Genomic DNA, 21770 nt, shown 5'->3' with positions numbered 1-21770 from the left:
CCTCAGCATGTTGCAGAGTGTAAAACAAAGTTCTATTTAAACCATGTCAAGGAAAACAATAGCAAATCTAGGATTTTCCAAACTAAAGCCAACCAGTTCCAAATGTTTTTCTTAATGAAGAGTTACTATGAGAATATAATAGGATGAAGGATGATGACTAAAATGGATCTAACATTTTTTATAAACAAATAAAAGAAAATTTGGGGTCATTCTGGCAACTTCAGAAAAGGGAAGCTCATAAGACCAACTGAAGGGTTGGGGGAAAATTGGGCTGTATTTTTACAGTCACTCTCATACATGCACATGTTCATATCTGTTATGTTTGCTAATGGATTCTAGATTTGACACTTGATGGGTATTTAAGACATGTTAATATTTGTTTTCTTAAAGATTAAAATGATAAAAAATAAATGATAGTGAGGCTTAATATAAGATTTTTGAGAAACATGACAGCTCACTTGTTCTTCTCCTGTTTCTTTTTCTTGTTGGAGACCAAGCAAGAAATAGGTTGCAGTAAAATCATGGCAAACTCTATTATAGTTAAAATGAGATGGACAAAAAATTAATAATTCTTTACAAAGAACACCTAAAGATATTAGCAAATCACTTGAGAAAGCTATTCTAAAGAGCATATTCTTAAGATAAACCTAATAATCATATTTAAGAACATGGAAAAATTTAAGTATAAATTAAAACACCTTAAATAACAGAATAAAGATCACACAAGAGGAAATGCCCAGACTGCAGTGATGGTTCAACATTGAATAACTTTACCTAAAATAACATGGAATTTCCTTTTTTGAAGATGTTCCGACTAGGTTATTTACCAGTCCTAGAAAGGAGTAAGTGGCTGCATATTAACATCGTCTCTTAGCCATAGGTCTACAGAGCATCTTGTTGATAAATGAACGGAAAGTCTTGCTAATAAATTAATTATTTGTTATCAGCAAAACAACAAAAGTGCATATGTGTGTGTGAGAGAGAGAGAGACCTCTGTTTCTTTTGTGTTCTAGATAGTTGCAACAGATTGTAGCTTTCACATAAACAGCCCAACAAGCCAGACCTGCTTAAATATCCTAGCTTCCCTGAAATCATCAGAGAACTAATATGCAAAAAAAAAAATAATAATAAGTGAAATACTTTATGGAAAGTGATCCACATTTAATAAGAGAGTAGAGACTTATGGCTCTTCTCATTATTGATAGAGCATTGAAAATAGGAAAATCTACTGTAGATGGAGGTAAGAGGGAGATGACAAAATTCTGAGAGAAATCCCTCTTACACAAATCCTTCAAAAAGATCTCTCTAGGCACAGAAAGGATAGTCAAGACTAAAGAGAAAGAAGAATTTCACATTGAACAGAAAGCTGACAGTAGGGTATAGAGCATAAAGAGAATTACAGTGCCAAAAATCGAGCCTCAGCTGTAAAGCACAGAAAGATCTATAGAATCTCATCTTTCCTCATATCTCCCAAAGAAGGAAAAGGTCTGACCTTATGGTTAAAAATATTTGAACCTGGGCTTTCCTGGTGGCGCAGTGGTTGAGAGTCCGCCTGCCGATGCAGGGGACGCAGGTTCGTGCCCCGGTCCGGGAAGATCCCACATGCTGCCAAGAGGCTGGGCCTGTTAGCCATGGCTACTAGGCCTGCGAGTCCGGAGCCTGTGCTCCGCAACGGGAGAGGCCACAACAGTGAGAGGCCCGTGTACCGCAAAAAAAAAAAAAAAAAAAAAAAAATTGAACCTATTAGTAAACTGAATCAAATTAAACATTCAAAAAATCCAGATCTTGCTCATCTACTGATCAGATTGATTCAGGTCCCCACTCAGTCTGGCTCAAGAAAGGGTATGTCATTTTAATAGATTAACAATATTACACTAGTATCACAATACACAGGAATAAATAAGAACATATGACACATGGTCATAAAAGAAACTATCAGCAGAAGCAGAAACTAGATTTCCCTGCTACTGATGTTTTCTGAAAGTGGCTCTAAAGTAATTATAATAAAAATGCCCAAGTACATACTTAAAATTGTGAGCAATGTGTATTATGTTACGGGGAAATTATCAGAGACAAAGAAACCAATAAAAAGAATAAAATGGAAAAAAATGTTAAATTAAAATACATCATAAATAAAGAAGTCACTGATGAATTCTAAAAATTAATGTACTGAACAGTGGAAAAAATGAACTTGAATTAATAATAACCAAAAAAGTCTGTACTGAAAAACAGTTTTTAAAAAAAGGCTAAAAAAGAAAAAGAAAGAATTGGAGATCTATGGTAGAACATGATATGGCCTAGTGCACAACCGGCTTGCCAAAAAAGAAAAAGAGAGTGAAAATGCGGCAGAAGAAATAAAGACATACCAGCTGAGAGCCTTCAAAATGGATGAAAGACAACCACTACAAATTTAAGAAGCTCAGGAAACTCAAGCAGGATAAATACAAGCATTGCCCCTATGATGGTTCATTTTATGTGTCAACTTGACTAGGTTAAGGGATAACCAGATAACTAGTAAAATATTATTTCTGAGTGTGTCTTTGGGAGTGTTTCCAGAACAGATCAGCATTTGAATCGGTAGGCTGAGTAAAGGAAATTTTCTTCACCAATGCAAGTGGGCTTCATCCAATACATCGAGGGCCTGAAGAGAACAAAAAGGTGGAGGAAGGGAAAATTTGCTCTCTGCTTGAGCTAGGACACCCGTCTTTTCCTGCCCTTGGACATCAAGGTTCTGTCGCCCTGGTTCTGGAGCCTTAGGATTCAGACAGGTACTGACACCGTTGGCCATTCTGGTTCTCAGTCCTTTAGATTTGGAATAAGAGCTACAGCACTGGCTTTCCTGGGTCTCCAGCTTGCAGTTGGCAGACTGTGGGACTTCCTAGCCTCCATAATCACATATGCAAATCACTCATGATAAATCTCTTCCTATATATCTGTTTCTATATCTCTATCTCTGTCTATATACATCTATCATCTATCTATCTATCAACTATCTATCTATCTATCTATCTATTTGTCTATCTATCATCTATCTCCCATTTGTTCTGTTTATCTGGAAATTCTATAAGTAAATCCCCTAAAGGTGAGGAATTAGAAATGTGGATGAGAGAGACACAGCTAATCTATTAATATTTCTATTCTTTCACAGACATGCTATGCTAATGCATTTAGATATCTGCTCAGCTGAGTCTTGTTGAATTAATACAAAGATTTGTTTGTTTGATTGATAGTTGCTTTTTCCTGAATACTGGAATAATTCTTTCTTCAGAATGAGCAAACATGCATCAATTTGTTGCATCTGGTTTTCTTGGAAATTAAGATTTGAAGGGCCTATATGTAAAGTGGTTGCACTATTATAAACTTTACCTTATGTTTCAAACAACAATGTTGCATTAAGGTATTTATGAATAGCATAATTTATGTTCTTTCAAAATGACCCAAAATCGTAAATGTGTTATTGGACTGCACAACCAATGTACTATACACTTCTAAGTACAAGAGTTGATCCTTTTCTTACTAATCTACAAATTGGATATGTTTCTTGTACTTTAATGGAGGCTCAAAAAAAATGTCTTCATTGTACTATGAAATCAGAGAAAACAGGAAATTCATCTGATGATTATTTTATCCTATAGCCTAATCACAAGTGACAAATAGTTGCCCAATAATAGAAGGAATGGCTTGGGCAAAAAATGTTGAGAAATATCTTTGTACACTGTCCTCCATCATAGCAAGAATTTTTAGATTATTTCAATTCTGAATAAACGTAACTTATTTGAATCATATTCTCTTTCAAGTACTTTTCAAGTCAGATCATAATATTCTAGATTTGAGGTCAGTTTAGATAGCCACAGCCTGAACTGTAAAAATATATGTCATATGTCAGATCTGTGTGTTTTCAATTTCAAGTTGTATTTTTTCCTCTTTTATTGACCAATCTTTCTATAAGAAAATATCAGAATATTATAAATTTACTAGAGGTAAGATGTGACTCATTTATTATAATCATTTAAAATACGCACATATATTGTTTTACATAATACTCATTTGCATATATTTTATTTACTATAGATTTCTCCATACTTAGTACAAAAAAGAGATTTAAAAAAATTTTTTTTCTAGTAAAAGTCTAAAATAAAACAAAAGCTTCCAGCAAGTTCTCTTATGTTACTCTCAGTGTCTCAGATCCTGAAAATACTACTGAATTATTCCAATGAACATTTCAATGGAAATGAATTACTAACCTCTAAAGTGAAGACAGTCTGTAAAGGATATAAAATGAAAAAGGGACATTACCAGCTTTGAAGTGAGCAGTTTCAGACAGCCCTATAGTGGTATTAGTAATTCTAGTGTCACTGTAAAAGAAAATGTCAGTGCAGTGATATTGCTGTTTTTTTTTAAAGACAGTGAGGACTGCAGTATTTCATCTGAAGCATATCTCTCTGAAACTCAGGTTTAAAATAGAGGGTCGTAGATACTATTGGGTACTTAGGGTGTTAAAGACATTTTTTGTATTTTATACTTGCGTTTAGAAGGAACAATCCACTTACTATTTTGCAAATAAATAGCCAGTAAAAGAAAGCAACTATTTTGTTGCTTAGCCAACACATATATTCTTCATTGTCTATGATGCAACTTCTCATAGCCTCTTGGTTGCTTTTACTGAAAGTTCAAAAGCAAAAGGAAAGACATTAGACTGAAAAAATTAAAAAGTGTACTGAAAGTTGATCGTAATACTTGACTTTTTTATTATTCTGCCAAAAATCTAAAAAGGTTTAGCAGTCCTTTGAGGAAACAATCTTAATGCGGAATGTATCCGTCCCTTTTATCTATGAAAATATACTACACATTATGGATATCCTAAGTTGCTGGAGGTTATAAAAAGCAATATGCAAGATAAAGTAAAACTGAACTTTATTCACACTTCAATTTTGTTTTCTACCTTTTTAATGGTATCTATAACTTCCTCTTTTTTTTTTTTAAGGTTTTCTTCTAAGAGGACAAACAGCCTAACAAGAATGCCTCAAAGGCTTTTTGTTTTAGAGATTATAAAGTTGAACGTGAAGTAAAGATTAAGAGCTTGTTTTACAATGTTTAACATGATTTGGGTTAAGAAATCTTGAAGATACCACTCTAACTCATCTAGAAATAATAGCAATGGGAAAAGAATGGCTGTATGTTTTTGTGATCTAGATGTAATTAAACACATGATAGGTTATAATGTACCTGAGGGGCCAGGTTTATAGAAGTTGCTGGTGAGGAATTAATAAAAAAAAAGCAGTATAGAATAATAAAATGACTCCTGGCTTTTGTGACAACGAGCACAAGGAGAAAAACAAAGAGTAGCTTATAGGATTGTAAGTAACTTTTCTTCCAAAAAAATTGTGAAATCAATGTAAATGTATTCTAGTGAGTAGTTCATCTACACTTTAACTATATTAATTAAGCAATCACATAAATATAGTTCAGAAAAAGATTATACTTTCGGCTTTTTTTTAGGAAAACAAAAGCAACATAGGACTCTTTAGAATTTATTTTCAAAATATTTTGTAGAAAGTTTTTAAGTTATTATTATGTTACTATATAAAGGAAACTATTTTAAATAGACTACTTCTACTGATCCTAGTTTTATTTTCCCTGGAATGAGTATAGTATTTTTCTTGCATAATGGTAAAATAAGATCAATTAAAATAAAATAATCTATATCCCAGAGTTTGAGAAGTGAGTGCGTGCATGCTTGTAAAATTTGATAATTCTTTTTCATTTTGAATGAGACAGTCTCCATATATCTTCTAACCAATTATTACTTGTATGAGCTTGTATGAGCATGCACACACACATCATTGTATATTTCTATATGCAGTTTTACAAGAATATGGTAACTTATTTTAAAAGTTTTAGATTCCCTCTTATATTTTAAAAAATCTGCATTTTGACTATTAAAACTTGGATTACCTAGAACAAAAAATAATAATCAAGTCAAGTATTTGAAAAATTTTTTGTTTGCCTTACGCAATTCACTTGTGTGTGTATGTGTGTGTGTGTGTGTGTGTGTGTGTGTGTGTGTGTATAGATGCATAGAGTAGCAGGGGATTATAGAATAGTAAGGTCCACAAAGATTCAGTGGACTCTGCTTACAGTGGATTTAGATAAAGTTTGAAGGCAAGCCCTTAATCTTCAGAGTATTCCAATGACATCTAATCAATTCCTCATATGATCCTCCTTACTCAGGTCTACCCTGAGAGCCTTCATACACACTATGATGCCAATAGATGATATCAACTCAAACTCCAATTTTCCTTACAGAAAGTTAAATTTTAACTACCATCAAAGCTATATCCTAAATGGATGCCACAACATATAAGCTCTGTGTGTGTGTGTGTGTGGGGGGTGTCTCAGGGTCTCCCTTATCCCCAGAATCATTCTGATAAGAAAATCAACTTTTCCCTCTCTCTTAATTGTTTTTCCCAGTCATAACTGGATGTACAGAATACTCTTCTGATCTCTTCTGATACACTCACATGATTATTTAAGATACCACTTGCCCTACCTTGCTCAGAAAAAATGCAATGTCTGATCCTGTGACCAAATAATATCTAAAACTTATTATTGATCCCCAGTATTATGTGCAGAGATTCTTAGAAACAGTTTAAACACTAGTGATCTCCTTTAGGATAAGGTATGAATAAGAGAAAATTATTTAGGAGGAAAAAGATGATAAATCTTCCCTTAAGATTTATCATATGCAAAAAGTCATATAGTAAGTATCCTATTTCATTCATCTCATCTCATTCATTCATTCAGTAGTACTTTTATTCAACAAATGAGTATTAAGTACTGTGTGCCAGGAATTTAAGTTACTTAGGGTCTTACATGGTGTGCCTTGCTTAGAAAAGTCCTTACCCATTTTAAGATTTCAAGATTATAAAATTATTATGGATGAATACATTTCTAATTGGCTTTGATTTTATATTTTTAACCCATCTGAATATTACTAAGTATATGATATGAGGCAGAAATATAACATCGTTATTTTTATTTTTTAATTTAGGGTTTTAATTTTTGTCTGTTTGATTTTTATTTTGGTATAATGGATTAGACAGTTTTTCCTAACTGTTAAGTGGCCTGTCATTTCTCCATTAATAAGAAATATGATATTTATTAAACACTAAAAATGATACAGTGTTATGGTTATGGGCTCAAATTTTGAAGCCAGGTTTCCTAGGTTCAAATTTTGGTAATACTTATGTCAGTTTGTTCAGGTTGTTTAAACTCTCTGTGCTTCCAATTCCTTATTTTAAAAAATGATAAAAATAGCTCTTGCTATTTAGTTTTATTTATGTAGTTTACTTAATATATAAAAATATACAGAGCAGAATCTAATATAAAAAGGAACTAATTAGCTATTTTTATTCCTGGATTCACAAATATTCCTGGTTACTTTTACTGGGTTCTTGATTCTATATATGTTATCTACTTGACAGTCTTGTGTTCAACCCCTGAATATACGTTCATATCAGTAGGCTTAGCTCTCCTCTTCCTCCACTTCCTCCTTCTTTTATGGGGGGGGGGATTTGGGGACAAATTTGTTTGCTATTTAGCATATTTCCACCCCCGGTAAAACATTATTATCAACTCAACTACTTTAGCTTTACATCAAAATTATGTACTAATTTTGGATAGAACTCACATTTGAGAAATGTATTAGTTTCAGGAGCATAATATGCTTCTAATTAATCCAGGCATGATTTTCTGTCTTTTAATAAAGTTTTGCTCATTGATTTTAACAAATATTGCACAATTATTTTACTAAGTTTAGTGTTAGGCATTTGATAATTTTATTTTCACTTCAAATGAGATAATTTCCCATATATTTTCAAACTAATTATTACAAGCATATTAGAAATCCAATGTTTTTGCTTATCTATATTTAAACACGTTACACCCTCTCTTTAGATTTACAGGTGTCCATGCTGATATCTTATATCTGTGAATAGAATGTTTCCTCTGAGTACTTTAGATAATTCAATATGGGATAAAGCATGCTCGGACTTTGGGTAGGGTTTCATTTATGCGTATCATTTCCTCCTTTTTCCAGTACAATAGCTATTTTTTCCAGCTTTCTTTAATTTAGCTATGATTCCCTGTTTCCATATTTGCCTACTTAGAAATAAAGAGAATTGCATACCAGTGCTTCCTAATCATTTTAAATGGGATGGACGATTCACATGTGTTGACACATGACACATAGCCTGTGACGCTCCAGGGAACTGATTACAGAGACACGGTGTGGCAGTTTCCAAAGAAATAGTACTGGTGAAATGAATGGACTTAGACAATTTCAGAAGAAAGTGTTAAATTACATAAATTTAAACCTCTGTGAAAGCTGCATATTTTTATTGATATAAGTAAATGTATCTATACAATGGAAACTCATTCATAATAATCAGGAATAAATTGTCATCAACACAGAATTTGCAACTTCACCTGTTTTATGAGATTTTTCTTTTCCCTTTCAATACCATAAGATTAAACTGTAAGATTCTTGTAGAATTACTGAAGGCCTAAACACTAAAAATTGCAACTTATGAAGGTGTAAAAATAATGAGAAATATAAAAACAACTGAAGTCCTTATATTAACCACTTCTGCTTTATGTGTGCATTTAGTTTTATACTTACAGTGTACATATATTTGGTTTTACTAGCCTTTTTAAAGCATGTATAACACTTAAGAGAATTGAATTCATTTGCTTCCAAATTTTAATTAAAGAGATAGACCATTTTGCTAAATAATTTTGTAATCAATTCATATATGTTTGGAAAATATTAGTTCATTTAATCAATAATTTCTCATTAATAAATAATGCATTTTAAATTTAGAAAGATGTAAATCATTTTACATTTAAATAAATGTTAATCATTTGAAAATCATATCTGATTAATTCAAAGCAAAGCCGAAATAGTTATGAGTGCTTTTCTTTTTATATGAGTTGTCTCTACATTAACTAACCTACTGACATCTCAAAAATATTTAATATTAATATTTTAGAACTGCTGGTGGCTCATAAAGACCAGAAGTAATTTTTATATCACATTTCTTCTGACAAGTACAAGCTGTAGATGAATATCAATCCCCTTTTTTCAATATATTTTCTAGATAGTGTGTTTAATAGCAAAATCATGCCATAGAATTTACCATGATTAAAATCCACTAGACTAATCTCCTTAAGATTAACTCTCATAATAGAGAGTCAATGAATTGTGAATGCACGCAGGAAAGCAACTATTGCTGTTTTCTGCTTCATATAAGCTAGAAATTAATACTAGATTTTCTAGTGCCCAAACATCCTATGTTTTTAAATTAAATACATGAAGAAATTATGTGCCTTAATTATATCAAGAAGAAGAACTGGAAAGCAATATACTAGACATGTGAAATTGTTCTTTTTTTTAATTTTTTTTAAGGAGAGAAATAAACTTCCCCCTCAACATTACAAAATATCTGAACACAAAGTCCTGAAGAACTTTCTTATTAAAGGGCTAGTCCAGTAAACTGAGAAAGCACAATATAATTAAAACAAAAACTAAGAGAGTACAGTGTCTTAGTATACTAAGACACTTAGTATACTAAGATGTATAGGGACCACAAATATTCACAGTGAACATCTTCTATAACTTACTTAGTCTCCCCCATGACAACTTTTTTGGTCCCCCTAGTTGAATAAGGTGCATAAAACATCTTAATATATGAATGAATTATCAAAGTCTTTCAGTTGGGTAAACATTAAGGTTTTTTTGTTCTGTTTTTGTATTAAGACTGGTGGTCATTCTCTGCTCTCTCAGCCCCCAGTAGCTCTTGCCAGAACTGTAGAACCTTCTAAGTCACTTCAACTTTCTCCTTCAGCCACTAGATAAATTACAGTCCTCAAGGTATCTATAATGCGGTCATCTCACCTCTTGCCACTCAGGTGAAGATCCCAAATTACCAAGCTTTTGAAAAATCACAGTTCAGAGAAAGTAAAATATCTCCAGCAAGGACCTCAATAGATGCTATTGTCAGGGGAGGGCTATGAAGGTATAACCAAGCCAGAAAATTGTCAGGTTCAGCATGGCCAGCTTGGTAAACAGCAGCCCCAAGGGGCCAGAGATCAGCACAGAGATAAACGCTGCATGTGAAATACAGCTCTGAGAGCCTTAGAGTTGTTTCATGACAAGGACCTCATTCTGCTGAAGGTTAATTTTTTCATTATTGGAATTTACAGGACTTAGAGTGGGTCAGTAAGAAATCTGATGTTTAGGAATGTTCCCTCTTTTAAAACGTGTAGGACTGGATTAGATCTGCCAAAAATACAGATTTGATTTTTAAATTTTGTATTTTTTACCAATGATAATCCTGTGAAATATTTGGTTCAGTGAAATATATGTGTATTAGAGAACAAAAATTCTGAGCACACCACATATGAGGTATGTCAAACTTAACATCTAAACATGGTCAAATAGAAGCCTGATTCTAATTGTAACATGCACTCCTTCACTGAGCTAGGCATCCTCTATGGCAGAAACAAATGACTGGAAACTTAAAGTCTTCTTTAGTATATTTCAGGGCTGTACCACTGGTAAAAAAAATGTTCAAAATATTTGTTTTTCCTTTTTTTGGAAAGGGGAGGGGTAGGCAGGAAATGATATCTTACCCCATCAAATTTTTTTGTTTGCTTTTTTAATATCTCTAATTGTGCTAACAGAAAATAAGTGTTCTATAACAATACTTAAAAATCTAGTAAGTATTACCACATGTCAGGTTCTGTATTATGACCTAGAGTTAGTCCACTTAAAGCCAATTAAACATTCACAACAATTCAAAAGACAGGTATTATATTATCCCAATTTATAGATAAGGCAACTGAGGCAGAGTGACTAGTATTTCAAGGTTACATAAGTATTGCCTGCAGAGTCAGGAATCAGAGGTTATTCCTGGCCCTTACCTATGACTTTATAGTTCCTCTTTAACCATTGTATAATACTGCCTTGTATCTGTAGAGCACTAAGTACCTTAGAATTTATTCTGATGTCTATAACCTACTTTGTTCTTTATCAGAGAGTACATATACATTTTTTCTTTTCTTGCCAGAGTTCACATGTTTGAGGTCACTGGAAGTGCTCCAAACATTATTATCTGTAAAATGCTGAAAAGTATGTTTCTAGTAGTAAGAGAAGTTGCAGCTCTTGAATAGTCTCATATTGTTCTTCTGTGCAATTTTTTCATGTCTTAATGTTGCCACAATATTTGCAATTGATGCTGCTTGAGACCCAGGAGTAACCTGAGACATGAGCATTATAACTAGGTTCAGACCTAAATTCTCATTGTCCTGTTTATTCCATCTGCCAAAATCATCTCCTACTGTTTCTTCCTCACTCATATTTCTGGGCTTCACTCAGCATCTCCTTCTATGAGCCCTCTGAATCACAGAATACGAGAAACTAAACCATACTCCCTTGCTGCTAGGATTCTGGGTATGAGATGCACTGAAAGGAGATTTGGATGATTAAGTAACACAGAGGCCATGTTCTTACTGCCATTTTGGTGACTGAATGAGGCTGAGACATTCATGTTGGGAAGAAGCTGAGACATCCCGTCTCTGCTGTCCTAAATCTGCTCGCAGATGCTGTTAACTGTGGTGTAACAGAACCAGAAGCACAACCAGAAGCACAACTGCAATACTTTCTCTTTAACCCAGTACTTCAGTTGTGACCCCTGATTTCCCCTTTCAGTCACTGAAACCATTTTTAAGCTTCTCCTTTCATATATTAAATCCTTTCTGCTTTAAATATCTAATGGTTTTTGTTTTCTGCACAGAATTCAGACTTTCAGATAGTCTGTCCCCATAATCTCCTAAATACTTGCTCACACCTTCTGAAGAGGCATCACAATTGACAGTTAACACCCAATGTCTCCCTCATGTCAGTGGTCATGTTTCATCAATAGGTGGTTTTCAATCACTATTTGCAACTGCCTCTGTGTTCATGAATATACTTTTCCATAGCGTTTACCTAGAAGAGCACTGAAAACTTTTCACATTCACCTAATTTCACAGTCTTCTCCCTTCTCTAATTGTAGTCATGCTAACTAGATATTCATAACACCTATGTATCTTCAACGTGTTTTCTTCCTCATTACAATTGTCTTTTGTTAATGCCAACAGAACATAAACCTTCAAGATGAGCAAATGTAATAGCTTTAAAGCTATGATGAATTATGGATTTAACAGTTTGCCTGGTTCCCTTACTTAAATTTCCCACTGCTTTCTAAAGTAATACAAATCTACATGTGTCAATATCTTCTGCTTTTCTATTCTATTACTATCAATCTAATTGAAGGTTTTATTAACTTTAGATTGAAATATTGCCTGAATCTCTAGCCTTTCTCCTTGTTTTCAACCTCTCCACTACAAAATTGCTAGAATCTACATGTTCTGAAAAACTCCACGGTTCTGAAAAACTTCTTTAAGGCACGCCATAGTGGGACCCAACTCACATTGCCAGCAACACTTCTAGCCATCTCCATTTACCCCAATCATATCTAATTTTATTTTTCTATATTGATGCTATACTTGCAATATCTCACAAATATATAATCATGTGCATTCCTCCATGGAAAAAGTAATCTATATAATAAACATATATTAAAATTATCTTAGACATTTACCATCCATATTTTCCTGTGCTATAACTCCTTTGTGGTATTTCTTTCTCTCCTATTTGATTACTGATTTTCTAGGGTTCTTTAGGCTCATACAGAGCACAAAAGCTTCTGCAATACTTCTAAATTCCAACTAAAATGTACTAGAGGTTAATCCCTTCTAATGTTTTATGTCACCTTGCCTCAATTATCTTTGTACAAATTGCCCTATTAAATTCTAACGTGTCTCAGTAGATGAAACACGTTAAATTCATTTTTTAAATTTTTTAAAATTTAATTTAATTTTATTTTTTATTATTATTTTATTTATTTATTTATTTTTTGCAGTATGCAGGCCTCTCACTGCTGTGGCATCTCCCGTTGCAGAGCAAAGGCTCCGGATGCGTAGGTTCAGTGGCCATGGCTCACAGGCCCAGCCGCTCTGCGGGATGTGGGATCTTCCCAGACCAGGGCATGAACCCGTGTCCCCTGCATTGGCAGGCGGACTCTCAACCACTGCGCCACCAGGGAAGCCCAATGGGTCTTGTTTTTGTATCCATTCAGCCAGTCAATGTCTTTTGGTTGGAGCATTTAATCCATTTATATTTAAGGTAATTATTGATATGTATGTTTCTATTACCACTTTCTTAATTGTTTTGGGTTTGTTATTGTAGGTCTTTTCCTTCTCTTGTGTTTCCTGCCTAGAGAAGTTCCTTTAGCATTTGTTGTAAAGCTGTTTTGGTGATGCTGAATTCTCTTAGCTTTTGCTTCTCTGTAAAGGTTTTAATTTCTCCATCAAATCTGAATGAAATCCTTGCTGGGTAGAGTAATCTTGGTTGTAGGTTTTTCTCCTTTATCACTTTAAATATGTCCTGCCACTCCCTTCTGGCTTGCAGAGTTTCTGCTGAAAGATCAGCTGTTAACCTTATGGGGATTACCTGTGTGTTATTTGCTGTTTTTCCCTTGCTGCTTTTAATATTGTTTCTTTGTATTTAATTTTTGATACTCTGATTAATGTGTGTCTTGTCATGTTTCTCCTTGGATTTATCCTGTATGGGACTCTCTGTGCTTCCTGGACTTGATTAACTCTTTCCTTTCCCATATTAAGTAAATTTTCAACTATAATCTCTTCAAATATTTTCTCAGTCCCTTTCTTTTTTTCTTCTTCTTCTGGGAAGAAGAATTCTTTAATTCGAACATTGGTGCATTTAATGTTGTCCCAGAGGTCTCTGAGACTGTCTTCAATTCTATTCATTCTTTTTCCTTTATTCTTCCCTGCAGTAGTTATTTCCACTATTTTATCTTCCAGGTCACTTATCCGTTCTTCTGCCTCAGTTATTCTCCTATTGATACCTTCTAGAGAATTTTTAATTTCATTTATTGTGTTGTTCATCACTGTTTGTTTGCTCTTTATCCTTCTAGGTCCTTGTTAAACATTTCTTGTATTTTCTCCATTCTATTTCCAAGATTTTGGATCATCTTTACTATCATTATTCTGAATTCCTTTTCAGGTAGACTGCCTGTTTCCTCTTCATTTGTTAGGTCTGGTGGGTTTTTGCCTTGCTCTTTTATCTGTTGTGTGTTTCTATGTCTTCTCATTTTGCTTAACTTACTGTGTTTAGTGTCTCCTTTTCAGAGGCTGCAGGTTCGTAATTCCCATTGCTTTTGGTGTATGCCTCCAGTGGCTAAGGGGTTCAGCTTTGGTTTTGGTCCCGCCAAACAGGATTGGGTTAAAGGAGCAGCTGCTTCAGGGGCTCTGGCTCCCTCAGGCCAGGGGGCAGGGAGGGGGAGGGATGCGGTGCGGGGTGAGCCTGCGGCAGCAGAGGCCTACATGACATTGCACCAGCCTGAGGCGCCAAAGGCAAATGACTCTTAATCTAGAATGTAGGAATCTTTTGAGTTCTATCTTAGTTGAAGATCTTTTCCCTCATGTAAAGAAGAAAATCGAAGATAATGTAGTTGGATGCAATTCAGGTTGCAACCCACTTCTTTGAGGATTTAAAAACAACTGTCTTACTCTTACAAATTGAAGACAACTTGTACAACTTGTTTGACAAACTGAGACTTCAAGAACAGAAAGAAAGCCTGCCTATCCTTTTTCTCAATCTTAAAACCTCCCCTTGTAGGTATTATAAAAATTCTGGGCTCAGGAAACAAAGGTCCTTCTTAGAGGAACTTTCACTCTTTCTCTGTACCTTGAGATATGTCTTCTCTAGGTACTGAGAGCCATTTCCTTGAAAAACAAACTTCAGGGGATAATACTTTTCAGAAGAAAAAAGACCAAGGAGAATCTATTTGGAAACTAAGCAAATGAAAAATCTTAATAGTCTTCTCCACAAATATTAGAAAAAAAGTTTAAGCCATCTGAACAGGTAACCTTTACTTATTCCACCTGCCATAAACTCAAGTTGAATACAGCTGTTCTTTTGTAACCTAGTGAGTTTTGCATTACTGGACCTGTCTCATGGCTAAAATATTAAAAGGAAAGCTGTAAGATTTCTGTTTGTGTCTGTGTGTTTATATATGTCTACATTTGTATGTTAGAGATATATATTTTTCTACCTTCAGTTGGTATTACCAAAATGAATTTATAAATAACACCACTTAATTAGCTTAAAGAAAATTAAGCATTGATTTAAATACATAACTAAAACTTAGATAACTTCTGTGTCCCTCTAAATGCTCTGCTTGATCAGAAATTCAGTATATCCATTGTGCCTATCCCCAAACACCAAGTTAACTCTAGGCTTTCTCACTGCAGACAAGGCTGACTGTGTGGCCCCAGCCAATCAGATATTTCCTGTTTTTCCTTCTTGGTCTTTATTCTTTATTCCATAAAAGCTTCCTGTCTTCTGCCCCATTTTGCAGTCTTACAAAAGGAGACTGTCCACCTCAAGAAGTGTTAAATAAAATGTTATCACCTAAGTTGTTTTATTTTTAGCAGAAATAAAAGTTCAGTCTTTTAGATTTTCTCTACCTCTTCTTTTCCAAGAAGGCATCTGTCTGTATAGGAAAAGGGTTATGTGATCTGTGACAATGGGGAGAGTGGGGCTTAAATACTTGATTAACCCAATGGATTCCCTTTGATCTTTGCAATGGATTATCTCACCTATTCTATCTCTACATGGGCTTTTAATGAGATAGTTGGCTCTTTGGCTTTTTTGAAGGCATCATGAAGGAATTTACTGTTGCATTCATGTGATTTTAATACAAATGTTACCTTTTCCTACAGCCCCAAGTAGAGATGGAAGCAAAAGACCCTTGCCTTTGGATTTTCATTTAAACTCTCTATTACATCCCTCCACATGACCTAGAAACTCAGAAGCAGGTCAGGACACACTTGTCTAGGACCCAACCCCTGTCCTTCCCTGTATTCTCTTTTTTAACTGTCAGATTTTTTTCGGTTTTAAGTCTTTTTTCTTTTTTTTTTCCGCACCCTGTATATCCTACGTGTTCTATCGTACTTGTTTCTGGTGTAGAATTCTTCTATACCCTCTCCTGGAGCTAAGATGACATAATAAATACCACAGAAAAGTATTTACTTGACAAAAAAATGCACATCAAATCAAATTGATATTTCTTAATTAGAGCTCAGGTACAGAAAATTGAGCTAAAGTTCTTAGATGATATCACATTATCATTGAATTTTAATATTGTAACATTGTTAAAATGTGACTTGTTCCAAATCACTTTTGGCTGAAGTATCAGAACACCAAAATAGGTAAATATTTGGTAAGTATCCCCACACCCGAAATGAGAAGGTAGCTAACCTAGGCAAGATATACAATAAAGGTGTGTACACATCTGTTTTGAGACTAGAGCCATCATAAGCCTTCAGTAAAAATGCGAAGGGAGAGATAACTTCTTTGGAAAATGTTATAATTCTGTGGCATTTTCTTAATCTCCATGGAGAGGAGAAACATATGATTTTTTTTTCTAATTTGTGCTGAGATGGGCTTCAAGGAGACCACTCATAACTGATTTTGTGTCCCTTGATTTTGAGGTGATGGACATGGGCTAAGCACAAACCTAGAAATGCTTCAAGTTGAAGACTGTAAAGCCAAGTGTCTGACGACAGAGTAAGAGAAGAGGACTTCATAAAGAAAGACTAGGATTCCCACAATCTGTCAAGGCAATCTCTCCAAGGGTTGCCCATGAACCAGATGTTTGCTAAGAGGGAACTAGCAGGTCTGGAGCGATCTTAAAAGTTCTTTGCCCTCAAAAGCTTCTTGGAGGCATAAGACTGGAAGAAATCTCTCAAAAAGGAACTGTAAGAGGAAGAACTGGAAGTAGGCAGCTGGAGGAGTCAATTTTCCATGTCATAGAAAGTGTAGTAGAGCAGGACCACAAAACAAGCCACAAGTTGTACCTCAAGTTAAAGTGTCAGCTTTAAGCATCTGATAATGCCAGAGGAATTCCAGATTACATAACACCAATGAAGTCATACCTTTCATACCACTGACCTGTCTTTACTAGGACTGATCCAGATTTGCAGGCCTCAGAAAGCAGTAGCCTGTGTGTGTGTTTGTGTGTGGATGGGTGGCAGAGTAGGTGAGGCTCTATTTAGAGATATAAAGAATGAGACCAACACCCTTTTTTCCAATTTGGGTTTCCTAAATCTGAAGCAGTCCCAACTAAATGAGAATCATTAACTTTAAATAAAATTCAAGATACTTAGTGACTCATCTAGAGAGAGAAGAGGGATGTACACAGACCAAAGAGTCTCAGGAACTACAAAACCCCCAACAATAATCTTCTTGTTTGGCCAGTGCACAAGTCAACTTTTCTGGTACCAGAGGTGTAGGTGCTGTCTACTCCCTGGGAGAAGCAAGACGGGAAGTGCAGAGGGACAGATGCCAGCATACCCTAGCATGGCTTTTCTGTTATATGGTGTCCACCCACACCTAACACCTTTGGCTAGGGCTGCTAATTTCTGTATCTTGGAGGAATTAGTAGGCAAGCCTCTTAAGTGAAAATGGAAATGAAGCAAGAGTAATATTTAAAAGCTTTCACTCAAATTAGTCTGCTATGCTCAGGTTTTTCCACTCTAAGTTGTCTTCTCCTGGACACAAAACAAATTATGGAAATCCATGTCCCCTTAGGCGTTACTCAGGGTTTTTTTGTTACATTACAAGATCCATACTTACACATTATGTTCTTGGCTTCTCCAGAGTCAGCTTGGGAGTAGAACGCTTTCTATATACATTTCTATTGTTAAAACTCCTTTCACTTACCTCTGTTTTTAAAACTTTGTCATAAGGAAAAACACTACCCTGAGCGGTAGCTGGTCCTCAGGACCTCAAATCCCTTCTTGGATAGTAGACCATGGGCCAACCTAAAATAAATAAATAAATAAAGTTTGCTATGCACTTTCCATAGCCTGATTCATTACGTGTTTTCATGTACGTCAGCTCTAGAAGAAAAATGAAAAGAGATCTTCAGTTATACACTTGGCCATGGTGTTGGGAGGATATGGAATATACAAAGTATTTAATCTTCCATGTGTATATCACAGGTTTAGTTTCCTTCCAAATGTTTATTAGTGAGGACTGCAATTGCCAGAATCTCATATATATCTTGTCTTTTTCACAAGAAGCACCCCACTATCACAAACAAATATATACACACAAGTAAGCCATTTCTGACTCATCATTTTTCCTGTAAATGCCAGCATAAATATCAATTCTATGTGGAGTTTTATATTCTAAAATCAAACTATGTCCCCAAATTACAAATCAACCAATTTTTATTTTTATCTTCTATAAATCATCTCCCAAAAGTACATGAGAACTTCATTATATCTTGAAAATCACAAGCAAGAGTTCAGACATGAGTATTTACATGGGCTTATATATCTATCACCCTTCAACAGCCATGAACGTAGTTACATGGATGGATGTGAGTCTTAGAGACTTATGGCTTCTTCCAGTTCACATCCAGAGAAATGTATCACTAGTTGATTCCATGTTTCATGTTATTTGGTACTTATTTGGAATATACTATACATGTATACACTTCTTCAAGGTTAACACATGAGTTGAGAAAAAAAGGGTAAGGCAACAGAGATCTATGATCTTAATGTTTTACTTTTGTTTTATTTTTCTCTTCAGCCTCCTCAGACTTCGCAAAGAAAAAGTTTTCCATAGCTTTTCTTTTCTGGAATGGAATTTAATCATATCCTCTTTCAAATTGAGGAGAAATAGGAACATGGCATGTTTTATCAGAAAAAAAACCTGTGCCATGCTTATCAATCAAAGAGAATACAAAATATTAACACCACTGTCATTTAAAACCAAATTAAAGTCAACTGCAATAAAGAAAATGTACTAGCGACTTCTAGTTTCTGCCAAATATCTAGTTCATCCAAACCTCCAATGTAATGTACTGAAAATGATATATATCCCTTCTGGGTCTGCCCTATAATGGTCTGGCAATCCTTCATGTTCTCTCTGTTTTTCCCTGTTTCCATAATTAGAAGTGAGGGACTTGAAGGTTCTAAAATTTGTGAGAACCATAAGTGTAAAGAGACAGAACCCTTTAATCACTGTGAAGAGGACAGATTCTGGGCCAGAAATAACTGCTTGGAATGCATGCAAGCAAGCAATTCATTCTTATTGTTGGAAACCAAGATAAATTGGGCTATAAAAATTAACTGGAAATTCACATGGGGTTTAAAATAAGTTGTAGTGGGAATATTTGAACAAACAGGGAGTCTGTAATGAAGACTGTGGTCAGAGAGATTAGTTATGTGCTGGAGCTGGCTTGATTGTGTGAATTTGTGCTTCTTTTCACAACTGTATGCCCAATGATTTCACAATATTATTTCTTAATTAGCTGTTGTGGGAGTATTTATGTCAGATAAATAGACAAACAACATGTACCAAGTTTTTTCTCATTGTTTTTGTTGTTCTTTTGAGTTTGTTTGGTTCTTTCCCAGAATGCTGGGTGTTAAACTATCAAACCACTGAAGGGTGTGTTGTAACTGAATTCATAAATTAAATATGACACATTTGGTGAATATGACAAGGAACAGTATGTGATCATAGAAGAGAATAGCTGAAGAAGAAATGAGAGAAAATTATTAGAAGACTGTATGGTAGAATGATAGCGATACCATCACAATGATGAGTTAAGTGGAAAAGAAAACATTTCTTTCAAAGGAAGGTGTGGTGAATCCCTGGCAGACAGTTACATTGATGGAAGTATCTAAGGAAGAGTGTGGTGAAGTTATTGGCCCTTGGCTTCAAGGGAAAAAAATTGTTACAAACAGGAAAGGGATTAAATAACTAGATGTAAAAATGGAAGCAAACAGGTAAAGTATAAGCTTGCACTATGTTAAATCATTATACTAGATATTTCTATAAATAACATATTAATTTCATTATGAAATTTATTTCATTCAATTAGAAATAGCTTTATGCTTTTTTCTCCTAGATTAATCTGGATTAATTTAACTGTTATATTCTCTCTTTCCTTCATTAAAAGTACTTAATTTTTCCACTTATTTAATCTTCAACTTTCTGGGGATTTTTGATTGTCATAAACATAGAGAGTATTAAAGGATATCCATGCAATATGTTTATTGTCATAAACATAGGGAGTATTAAAGGATATCCATGCAACACAATATATCATAAACATAGGGAGTATTAAAGGATATCTATGCAACACAATATATCATAAACATAGGGAGTATTAAAGGATATCCATGCAACACTACCTACCACAATTTTAGGAAACAACTTATAAAACACTTAATATTCTTAGCAAATATAAAAATGGTATACTCTTTTTAATATCTATGTTATACTTTCAGAAAGAAAAATGTTGGTAATCATGTAATATATTTCACTTTTATGATCTATGATTTTTTTTGGTTGTTGTTCTTAATCCTTATTAGGAAGTTTTGTTTAATACTGTATTTAGATTCTATCAATTTATTAAGGTAGCTGTTTAAAAATTATATATTTAGTTATAATACTTTCTTACCCTGGAAATCTGTAAAATTGGAATTTTTTTTCTTAAATTTTAATTTTATAATGAAAAAATTAGTATTCCAATGCAAATTAATATGAATGCAAATGTCTATCATTTGGGGTAACAGAACAAGTTTGTAGGTCTTCTTTTATTTGTTATACTTGTTAAGTAGAATGATTACCTGAAACAACTACATGACAGACATAAAATTTCAGGAGAGTAAATTAATCATGTAAGTTACTCACTATCAGTTTAATGTCTAACAGTTACCATTTTTACACATTTCAAGAAATGAAAAATTTTAATATAATACAGGAGTCACAATTTCAAAACAGAAGAAAATAAAGATTATGAAAACCTTAATGTATTCTGGCGTTTTAAGTGTATAAACGTAGTCTATCATCTAAGTTAACATATATGCTTAAACAATTTTCATTAGTGTTTTCTAACAGCAGAGGGAGATATTGAACTACAAATTATTTTTCAGTACACATCTTTTGCAGAATGATTTGTAGCCAATTAGACTTGGATTTTGAACTTTATTTTCTTGAGAAAATACTTTAACTATTTTAGTAAGAAGTCTTTTCCCCAAGATCTGTTTCACAACCAAGAAGGTGTTTTATAAAATCTGAAAATTAATGTATTTCCATTATGCTAATACATCATTTGATATTTTACTTAAATGTCTCAGAGTTAAACATTAAATAACACAAACCTTAAGCATTCTATATGTCATTAGAACTGGCTGGTGCAGTAAAGCATGTTTTTTTATCCTCAGCCAGACTAGAATGGCTCTCTCTGTTTGTTGTTTACTAGCTGTGTGACCTTCAGCAAGTTATTTTTCTTTCTTAATATTCATTTTCCTTATCTGTAGAATGAGAATAAAAATATTATGTCTTTTATAGTGTTGCTGTGAATATTTTTTAAAAATTCAAATATAATAAGTGCCCAACAGTAATTTCCCAGTAAAAATTGTCAACATATTTATTAAGTTCTTAATATTATCATTACTACTTTTAGAATTCAAGAAATATTTATTGAAGTAATACATGAAAAAATATGTACATATGCAATTATTACCATATGAAACTAGATTATCTAAAACATTTCTGATAT

At 34.0% G+C, this 21770-nt stretch overlaps 1 long non-coding RNA gene across 1 annotated transcript in view; it reads right to left on the bottom strand.

Moving 5' to 3' along the window:
• LOC307176647 overlaps positions 1 to 21469 on the bottom strand; it is a 43750-nt gene extending 22281 nt beyond the window's left edge. Inside the window, exons 1-2 of the long non-coding RNA XR_013824855.1 lie at positions 21370 to 21469; positions 17912 to 18012 (exon numbers count right to left, since the gene is read on the bottom strand). This is a non-coding gene — a long non-coding RNA (uncharacterized lncRNA). The remainder of the gene's footprint in view (positions 1 to 17911; positions 18013 to 21369) is intronic.
• Positions 21470 to 21770: the final 301 nt, after the last annotated feature.

Source organism: Stenella coeruleoalba (genome assembly GCF_951394435.1).
Source record: "Stenella coeruleoalba genome assembly, chromosome: 18".
In the NCBI taxonomy this organism is placed as follows: Eukaryota; Metazoa; Chordata; class Mammalia; order Artiodactyla; family Delphinidae; genus Stenella; species Stenella coeruleoalba.
Note: the sequence above shows the minus strand (reverse complement) of the source record. Positions and strands in the feature narration are given on the sequence as shown.